Source organism: Arachis hypogaea, chromosome 18, assembly GCF_003086295.3.
Source record: "Arachis hypogaea cultivar Tifrunner chromosome 18, arahy.Tifrunner.gnm2.J5K5, whole genome shotgun sequence".
Taxonomy (NCBI): Eukaryota; Viridiplantae; Streptophyta; class Magnoliopsida; order Fabales; family Fabaceae; genus Arachis; species Arachis hypogaea.
The window spans coordinates 58,616,593-58,626,346 of record NC_092053.1 but is presented as its reverse complement, the minus strand read 5'-3'; the positions used below and the strand labels follow the sequence as shown (position 1 = coordinate 58,626,346).

The 9,754-nt window shown below is 37.4% G+C and overlaps 1 non-coding gene across 1 annotated transcript; it reads left to right on the top strand.

The window, feature by feature from the left end:
* The first annotated feature begins 6,012 nt into the window (after positions 1-6,012).
* Positions 6,013-6,120, top strand: LOC112773831 (small nucleolar RNA R71). Its single transcript, XR_003188358.1, has one exon. It is a non-coding gene; the product is annotated as a small nucleolar RNA R71 (small nucleolar RNA).
* The last annotated feature ends 3,634 nt before the right edge of the window (positions 6,121-9,754 follow it).

The window sequence follows — 9,754 nt, the reverse complement described above, 5'->3', positions numbered from 1 at the left end:
ATAGTAAAGACACAAACATAAACAAAACATAAAGTTCAAAAATCGAAAAACAGAAAAATTAAATAGATAGGGAGATTAAGGAACGGGTCCACCTTAGTGAGGGTGGCATCTTCTTCCATTTAAAGAACCAATGGTGTTCTTGAGCTCCTCTATGTCTCTTCCTTGCCTTTGTTGCTCCTCCCTCAGGGCTCTTTGATCTTCTCTGATCTCATGGAGAATGATGGAGTGCTCTTGGTGCTCCACCCTTAGTTGTCCCATGTTGGAACTTAATTCTCCTAGGGAGGTGTTGATTTGCTCCCAATAGTTTTGTGGAGGAAAGTGCATCCCTTGAGGCATCTCAGGGATTTCATGATGAGGAATCTCCTCATGCTCTTGTTGAGGTGCATGAGTGGGCTCTCTTGTTTGCTCCATCCTTTTCTTAGTGATGGGCTTGTCCTCATCAATAAGGATGTCTCCCTCTATGTCAATTCCAGCTGAATTGCAGAAGTGACAAATTGTAACACCCCAACTTTTGACACGTCATGACCAATGCCAAATGTCCAGGTGTTACTCGTCGTGCAGCCTACTAAGCTCTAGACTCAGATTTTTATAAATTAATATCAATAAAAGCCTTTATCGGTTTAATCGTGAACAGATTACTACTCGTGGAATAGCGTTTAGTTGCTCGCAAGGTTAGTTTCTTCAGAGTTGTCGTGTAAGAAAACACAAGGCAACAGAAAATAACATATATAAACATATATATAATATACACATGAGTTAAGTTCAAGGATACGTGTCATCCATCAAAGCCGAGTATCACACCAAGTTATATGTACAGATACAAAAGAAGAAATCAGTCCCAACCCTCACACGGGTTTCCTAAGCTGGAACCGAACTACTAAGACGTCCTACCCCTCTAAAAGTACTACAAAAGTGAGGGTAAAGTGATACTAAGATCATCAAACAGGAGCGAAAGATCCACTGCGACTAACTCTGGAGTGATCTCCGAACATTGTGCAAGAAAGAGGTCCAAAACGTGCTCCATATGAAGACTCCGCCGCGCGTCAGATCCTCATAGCTCAGCAGTTAGAACGAAACTCACAGGGCTCCTCTGCCGGACCCGTCTGGGGAGGGGGAAAAGAAAGAAAGAAGGGTGAGAACCTAGAGTTCTCAGTAAGGAAAAAGGGGAACCTAGGGTCTTTATCTCTAAGTTGTCGCGAAACAGAAAAAGAACAAACACAGAGACTCAAGGCACAAACATATCTATAACGAGTAAGTAACATGAACAAGAAAGAAATGGCAGTAAATAATTCACAAGAAGTTCATATGCGCAAACAAGATGATGCATGCCTGTTCCTAGCGCAGGCCATGAGCTCATGCGTCAGTTGTCTACTCGCAACCCGACGTTACTCAGAGTGAACCCCGAGTATGGTCCCTTTACTGTGTCAATTAGACATCTTGACATCATGGTTACCCGTGTCAATTAGGCCTCATTCTAATAACATTTCAATGTGTATCACAGTAAGGAACAGTGCTATCAGTTAGGCGAACATTCCCGCATTAGCAATCTCAAGCTATCCGTTAGGCGGGCACTTTCGCATTAGCAGTTTGGTATAAAGCCCATTCAACATACACTTTTCATAATTTACTTATTCATTTCAATTAGGTTTAAGGTTAATGGGTGATGTGGAGGTATGTATAATTAGACGGTGGTGCGGAGGTATGTATAGTTAAGCGGTGAAATTGAACGCCAACCTTACATTTTCCGGACTGAAATCTAAGTATTTCCCCTGAACCATTGTAAGCCAATTCTTTGGGTTTGGGTTCATACTTTGATCATGGTTCCTAGTGATCCATGCGTTTGCATAGAACTCTTGAACCATTAAGATTCCGACTTGTTGAATAGGATTGGGGCGAACTTCCCATCCTCTTCTTCTAATCTCATGTCGGATCTCCGGATACTCACTCTTTTTGAGCTTGAAAGGGACCTCAAGAATCAACTTCTTCTTGGCCACAACTTCATAGAAGTGGTCTTGATGGACCTTTGAGATGAATCTCTCCATCTCCCATGACTCAGAGGTGGAAGCAATTGCCTTCCCTTTCCTCTTTCTTGAGGTTTCTCTGGCCTTAGGTGCCATTAATGGTTATGGAAAAACAAAAAGCAACGCTTTTACCACACCAAACTTAAAATGTTTGCTCGTTCTCGAGCAAAAGAAGAAAGAAAATAGTAGAAGAAGAAGAAAATGGAGGAGATGGAAGAGAAGTGTGTATTCGGCCAAGGGGGAAAGAAGTGTTTGTAATGTGTGAAAATGATGTAGTGTTGAGGGGTATTTGGGGAAGAGTGTTATGAAAGGGTGTGAATAGGAGAGAAGAAGAGGTGGGGTAGGTGGGGATCATGTGGGGTCCACAGATCCTGAGGGGTCAAGGACTTAACATCCCTGCTCCATTTAGGCGTGTAAAACGCCCTTAGAATTCACTTCTGGCATTAAATGCCAGGTTGCTGCTTGTTTCTGGCGTTTAACGCCAGTGATAAACCCCATTTTTAGGGTTTATCTTGTATTGAATTTAGAGTATTTTGATGACCTTTTCTCGCATTTAACCTATGAATTAGCATGGTTTTGTTATCTCTCCCGTATTTGTGCTTAAGTGTAAAAACATGCTTTTTAGGCCTTATTTTGATGAATTTTGATTTCTCCTTGATTCCATAAGATGCCTTGATGTGTTTGCTAGTAATTCCAGGATTGAAATAGGCCAGGCATGGATCAAAGGAAGCAAGGAAGGAAGCATGCAAGTGGAGAGAAGCACAAAAAGTCAAAGAAGCAAAGTCAGCCAAGCACGCGCACGCGCACAAGGCGCTCGCGCACACATTACGGAATCAGCCAGGGACGCGCACGCGTACCGTGCGCGCACGCGTCGATGTCTGCACATGACTTCATTAAGGCAACACGTGCCTGGCGATTTTGAGGGGTTTCTGAACCCATTTTTTGGCGCCAATTGCTGATAGAAAGGAATAAAAGGATCAAGGATTAAAGGGGAGGGACAATTAGATTAGAAGTTAGTCATAGCTTTAGTTTAGAATAGTTTTAGAGAGAGAAGCTCTCACTTCTCTCTAGAATTAGGATTAGGTCTAGGTTAATCTCTCTTCTTAGATCTAGGTTTAATTCATGCCTTAATTCAATTCTCCTTTGCCAATTCTTAATCTTCTCATCTTCCTCTCTCTAGTTATGTACTTTAATTCTTGTGATTCTTCACTTTGTTTTGGATAGATTGTTGTTTCTTTTATTCCCTTTCAATAATGCAATTTGAGGTAATTCATGATAATTGTGATTTCCTTGATTGTTGTTGTTAATTCTTTGTATTCAATTGTAGTTAGAATTCATTCTTGTTGTGATTTGCTATACTTTTCTTTTGTGCCTTCCGAGTTTTTGATGAAATGCTTGGTTGGATTTTTATATAGATTTTGTTCCTCTTGGCCTAGGTAGAGTGATTAGTGACTCTTGAGTTATCTAATTCCTTTGTTGATTGATAATTAGAGATTGCTAATTGATTTGAATGCCTCTAAAGCTAGTCTTTCCTTTAGGAGTTGATTAGATCTTGAGGAATCAAATTGATTCATCCACTTGACTTTCCTCCATGGTTAGAGGTTAACTAAGTGGGAGCAATGAACAATTCTCATCACAATTGAGGAGGATAACTAGGATAGGATTTCTAATTCTCATATATTTCCAAGAGCTTTGTTAGTTGTTAGTTTATTTTCTTTGCCATTTATATTTCTTGTACAAAATCTTAAAACCCCAAAATAACTCACAACCAATAACAAACCACTTCATTACAATTCCTAGGGAGAACGACCCGAGGTTCGAATACTTCGGTTTATAAATTTAGGGGTTTGTTTTAGTGACAAACAACTTTTTGTATGAAAGGATCATTGCTTGGTTTAGAAACTATACTTCGACGAGATTTCATTTGAGAAATTCTAAACCGTCAAGAATCCAATCATCAGCCAGCTTTTCTCCCATTTATGGCGTTAAACACCAAGTAGATGCTCTGTTCTAGCGTTAAACGCCAGTTTGGTGCTTGTTTCTGGCGTTTAACGCCAGCTTGATACTTCTTTCTGGTGTTAAATGCCAGTCTGCTGCTTCTTACTGGCGTTTAAACACCAGTAAGCTTTTTCTCCAGGGTGAGCTGTTTTTAATGCTGTTTTTTATTCTATTTTTGATTTTTCAGTTTTTTTTGTGACTTCACATGATCATCAACCTAAAGAAAACATAAAATAACAATAGAAAATAAATAGATATAAATAAATAACATTGGGTTGCCTCCCAACAAGCGCTTCTTTAATGTCAATAGCTTGATAGTAAGCTCTCATGGAGCCTCATAGATAATCAGAGCAGTATTGTGGCCTCTCAACACCAAACTTAGAGCTTGGTTGGGGCCTCCCAACACCAAACTTAGAGTTTGAATGTGGGGGTTTTGTTTGACTCTGTATTGAGAGAAGCTTTTCATGCTTCCTCTCCATGGTTACAGAAGGAGAATCTTGAGTCTTGAATACAAGGTAGTCCTCATTCAACTGAAGGACTAACTCTCCTCTGTCAACATCAATAACAGCTTTTGCTGTGGCTAGGAAGGGTCTGCCAAGGATGATGGATTCATCCTCATCCTTTCCAGTGTCTAGGATTATAAAATCAGCAGGGATGTAAAGGCTTTCAACCTTCACAAGCACGTTCTCTACTAGTCCATAAGCCTGCTTCATGGATTTGTCTGCCATCTCTAGTGAGATTCTTGCAGCTTGTACCTCAAAGATTCCCAGTTTCCCTATTACAGAGAGTTGCATGAGGTTTATCCCTGACCCAGGTCACATAGAGCCTTCTCAAAGGTCATGGTGCCTATGGTACAAGGTATGAAGAATTTTTCGGAATCTAGTTTCTTCTGAGGTAATGTCTGCCTCATTAATGTACTCAGTTCATTGGTAAACAAGGGGGGTTCATCTTCCCAAGTCTCAGTACCAAATAACTTGGTATTCAGCTTCATGATTGCTCCCAGATATTTAGCAATATGCTCTTCAATGGTATCTTCATCCTCTTCAGAGGAAGAATATTCATCAGAGCTCATGAATGGCAGAAGAAAGTTCAATGGAATCTTTATGGTCTCTGTATGAGCCTCAGATTCCTTTGGTTCTTCAAAGGGAAACTCCTTTCTGTCTAGGGGACGTCCCATGAGGCTTTTCTCACTGGGACTCACGTCCTCTTCACTCTCTCCAGGTTCGGCCATGTTGGTCATGGTTATGGCCTTGCACTCTCTCTTGGGATTTTCTTTTGTATTGTTTGGGAGAGTACTGGGAGGAGTTTCAGTAATCTTCTTACTCAACTGACCCACCTATGCCTCCAAATTTCTAATGGAGGATCTTGTTTCATTCATGAAACTTAGTGTGGTCTTAGATAGATCAGAGACTATAGTTGCCAGGCCAGAATGGCTCCGTTCAGAATTCTCTGTCTGTTGCTGAGAAGATGATGGAAAAGGCTTGCTATTTCTAAACCTATTTCTTCCACCATTATTGTTGAAGCCTTATTGAGGCTTCTGTTGATCCTTCCATGAGAGATTAGGATGATTTCTCCATGAAGGATTATAGGTATTTCCATAGGATTCTCCCATATAATTCACCTCTGCCATTGCAGGATTCTCAGGATCATAAGCTTCTTCTTCAGAAGATGCTTCTTTAGTACTATTGGATGCAACTTGCAATCTATTCAGACTCTGAGAAATCATATTGACTTGCTGAGTCAATATTTTATTCTGAGCCAATATGGCATTCAGAGTATCAATTTCAAGAACTCCCTTCTTTTGAGGCGTTCCATTGTTCACAGGATTCCTCTCAGAGGTGTACATGAACTGGTTATTTGCAACCATTTCAATGAGTTCCTGATCTTCTGCAGGGGTTTTCAGATGAAGAGATCCTCCTACAGAATGGTCCAATGACATTTTTGACAACTCAGACAGACCATCATAGAATATACATATGATGCTCCATTCTGGAAGCATGTCGGTAGGACACTTTTTGATCAATTGCTTATATCTTTCCCAAGCTTCATAGAGGGATTCCCCTTTCTTCTGTCTGAAGGTTTGGATTTCCACTCTAAGCTTGCTCATCTTTTGAGGAGGAAAGAATTTGGCCAGGAAAGCACTGACCAGCTTTTCCCAAGAGTTCAGGCTTTCCTTAGGTTGTGAATCCAACCATGTTCTAGCTCTGTCTCTTACAGCAAAAGGGAAAAGCATAAGCCTGTAGACCTCGGGATAAACTCCATTGGTCTTGACAGTGTCACAAATTTACAAGAATTCAGCTAAGAACTGATGACGATCTTCCATTGGAAGTCCATGAAACTTGCAATTCTGTTGCATTAGAGAAACTAATTGAGGCTTAAGCTCAAAGTTGTTTGCTCTAATTGCAGGAATTGAGATGCTTCTTCCATAGAAGTTAGCAGAGGGTGCAATGAAGTCACCAAGCATCTTCCTTGCATTGTTGGCATTGTTATTTGGTTCGGCCATGTCTCCTTCTTTTTCGAAAATTCCTGTCAGGTTCTCTCTAGAGGGTTGTGCTTTAGCTTCTCTTAGTTTTCTCTTAAGAGTCCTTTCAGGTTCAGCATTAGCTTCAATAAGAATGTCTTTATCCCTGTTCCTGCTCATATGAAAAAGAAGAGAATAGAAAAGAAGAGGAATCCTCTATGTCATACTATAGAGATTCCTTTATGTGAGTAGAAGAAGAGAAGAATAGAAGAAGGAGAAGAGAAAAATTTGAACATAGAGAGGAAGAGGGGGTTCGAATTTTGAGTAGAAGAGAAGTGTTAGTAGATGAATAAATAAATAGAAAGACATGAGAGGGGGGAGAATTCAAAAATTAAATAAAAAATAAAAATATTTTTGTTTTTATTTTAAATATTAGTTAGTTTTCAAATTTTAAGAGAGGAAATAAAATTAAAATTAAAATTTAAAATAATTAGTTAATTAAAAAGGAATTTTGAAAAAGAGGGGAGGAGTTTTCGAAATTTAGATAGAGAAAATTAGTTAGGTGGTTTTGAAAAAGATAGGAAATAGTAAAGCAAACAAAAAGTCAAGTAGTTAATTGAAAAAGATTTGAAAATCAATTTTGAAAAGATAAGAAGTTAGAAAAGATTTTGAAATTGATTTTGAAAAAGATATGATTGAAAATAATTTTGAAAAAGATTTGAAAAAGAAATTAAAAAGATTTGATTTTGAAAATTAAAGTTGATTACTTGACTAACAAGAAACTAAAGGATATGATTCTAAAATTTAAAGATTGAACCTTTCTTAATAGGAAAGTAACAAACTTTAAAATTTTTGAATCAATCACATTAATTGTTAGTAAAGATTTTGAAATTATGAAATGAAATTAAGAAAAAGAATTTGAAAATCATTTTTAAAATTTTCGAAAATCATAAAAGAAAGATGAAAAAGATTTGATTTTTGAAAAAGTTTTGAAAAGATAGGATTTTTAAATTGAAAATTTGACTTGACTCATAAGAAACAACTAGATTTTTAAAACTTTTGACTAAATCAAACCAAATTTTCGAAAATTATGAATGAAATAAGGGAAAGATATTTTTTATTTTTGAAATTTTAATGAAGAAAGAGAAGAACAACAAAAAGACTCCAAACATGAAAATTATGAATCAAAACACACAATGCATGCAAGAACACTTTCAATGTCAAGATGAACACCAAGAACACTTTGAATGTCAAGATGAACACCAAGAAATTTATTTTTGAAAACTTTTAAGAAAAGAGAAACATGCAAGACACCAAACTTAGAAATTAACAATGTTTAGGCACTAACAAATTGAAAATGCATATGAAAAATAAGAAAAGACACAAAACAAGAAAAACTAAAGATCAAACAAAGACAATCATCAAGAACACTTTGAAGATCATGAAGAACATCATGCATGAGTTTTTGAAAATTTTCAGGAAATTAAAAGGATGCAATTTACACCAAACTTAAAAATTGACAGTAGATTCAAACAAGAAACATAAAATATTTTTGGTTTTTATGATTTTATTAAATTTTTTTTTGGTATTTTTCGAAAATTAATTTGAAAAAGAAAAATAAGGATTTCAAAATTTTTAATAAGAATTCCAGAAATCATGCAATGTTAGTCTAAAGCTTCGGTCCAGGAATTAGACATGGCTTACTAGCCAGCCAAGCTTTCAGTGAAAGCTCCGGTCCAAAATACTAGACATGGCCAATGGCCAGCGAAGCTTTAGCAGATCATTACATACAACAGCTAATTTGCTGAGAAAGACAAAGAAGCTCTTCTAAGGATAGTTGAAACCTCGGCCCAAAAGATTAGCATGGCTTACTAGCCAGCCAGGATCCAATAGATCATCATGAAACTCTAGAATTCATTCTTAAAAATTCTGAAGAACATAGAATAATTTAAATTTTTTTTTGAAAATTTTTCGAAAATAAAAATAACAAAAACAAAAAGCTTAAAATTAGAATAAAATTACCTAATCTGAGCAACAAGATGAACCGTCAGTTGTCCAAACTCGAACAATCCCCGGCAATGGCGCCAAAACTTGGTGCACGAAATCGTGATTGTTCATTCCCCAGTAACGGCGCCAAAAACTTGGTACGCACGTTCATAATCTTAATTCTTTTTCACAACTCCGCACAACTAACTCGCAAGTGCACTGGGTCATCCAAGTAATAAACCTTACGTGAGTAAGGGTCGATCCCACGGAGATTGTCGGTTTGAAGCAAGATATGGTCATCTTGTAAATCTCAGTCAGGCAGATTCAAATGGTTATGGGATTTTGATATTTAAAATATAATTAAAATATAAAATAAGATAGAAATAATTATGTAATTCATTGGTGAGAATTTTAGATAAGCGTATGGAGATACTTTGCTCCTTCTTGGAATGCTGCACCATTTGGTGCGTCTTGGCTTCATTGAGCGCTCCGTTTGCAATTTTGAGCGCTGACCTTTGCTCCCTTTTGAACGCAACGCTTTACTGTCATGGGCCATGCTTTTAAAAGCGTGGCCTAAGGTTCAAAGCGTGCTCAAACTTCAAAGTGTGCCCCAAAAATCTTCTTTCCTCTGTTTGGGCTTAATTTGTGCTTTCTGCTTCTTTTCCTTTATCTTTTTACCTATCATCAACCAAACAAATACATCAAAGTCTCACTAAAATCACAAGATCTTGCATCATTTATAAAATCAATTAATTCTAGCATAAAATCTATGATTTTGTGTAAAATAGATGATGTTTGATTGATTCAACATAATCTTGAAAATCCACTCCAATCACTTACTTATTGTGTAAGAAAGTGCATAAAACCTAATGAAACCAATGAAAAATACTTGTAAAACTAGCATAAGATGACTTGTCATCAATGGACTTGCTTCTATCCATTTTATAAAATAATCCACAGCAACAATAAAGAATTCTAGCTGTTCTAGGGCCAAGGGAAAAGTCCCCAACAAGTCAATTCTCCATTTAGCGAATGGTCTCGATGGAATTACTGAGATCAACTCATGAGGCAGAGCTTGATGGAAATTCGTATGGACCTGACATTTATGATGCTTTTTAACATACATAATGACATCCTTTATTAGAGTTGGCAAAAAATAACCAGCCTTTATGATCATCTGAGCTAATGCTCTTCCACCCGTATGGTCATCACAACATCCTTCATGAACTTCTTATAATACATAATCCACATGTTTTGGCCCCAAACATTTTAATAACGGTTGGGAAGA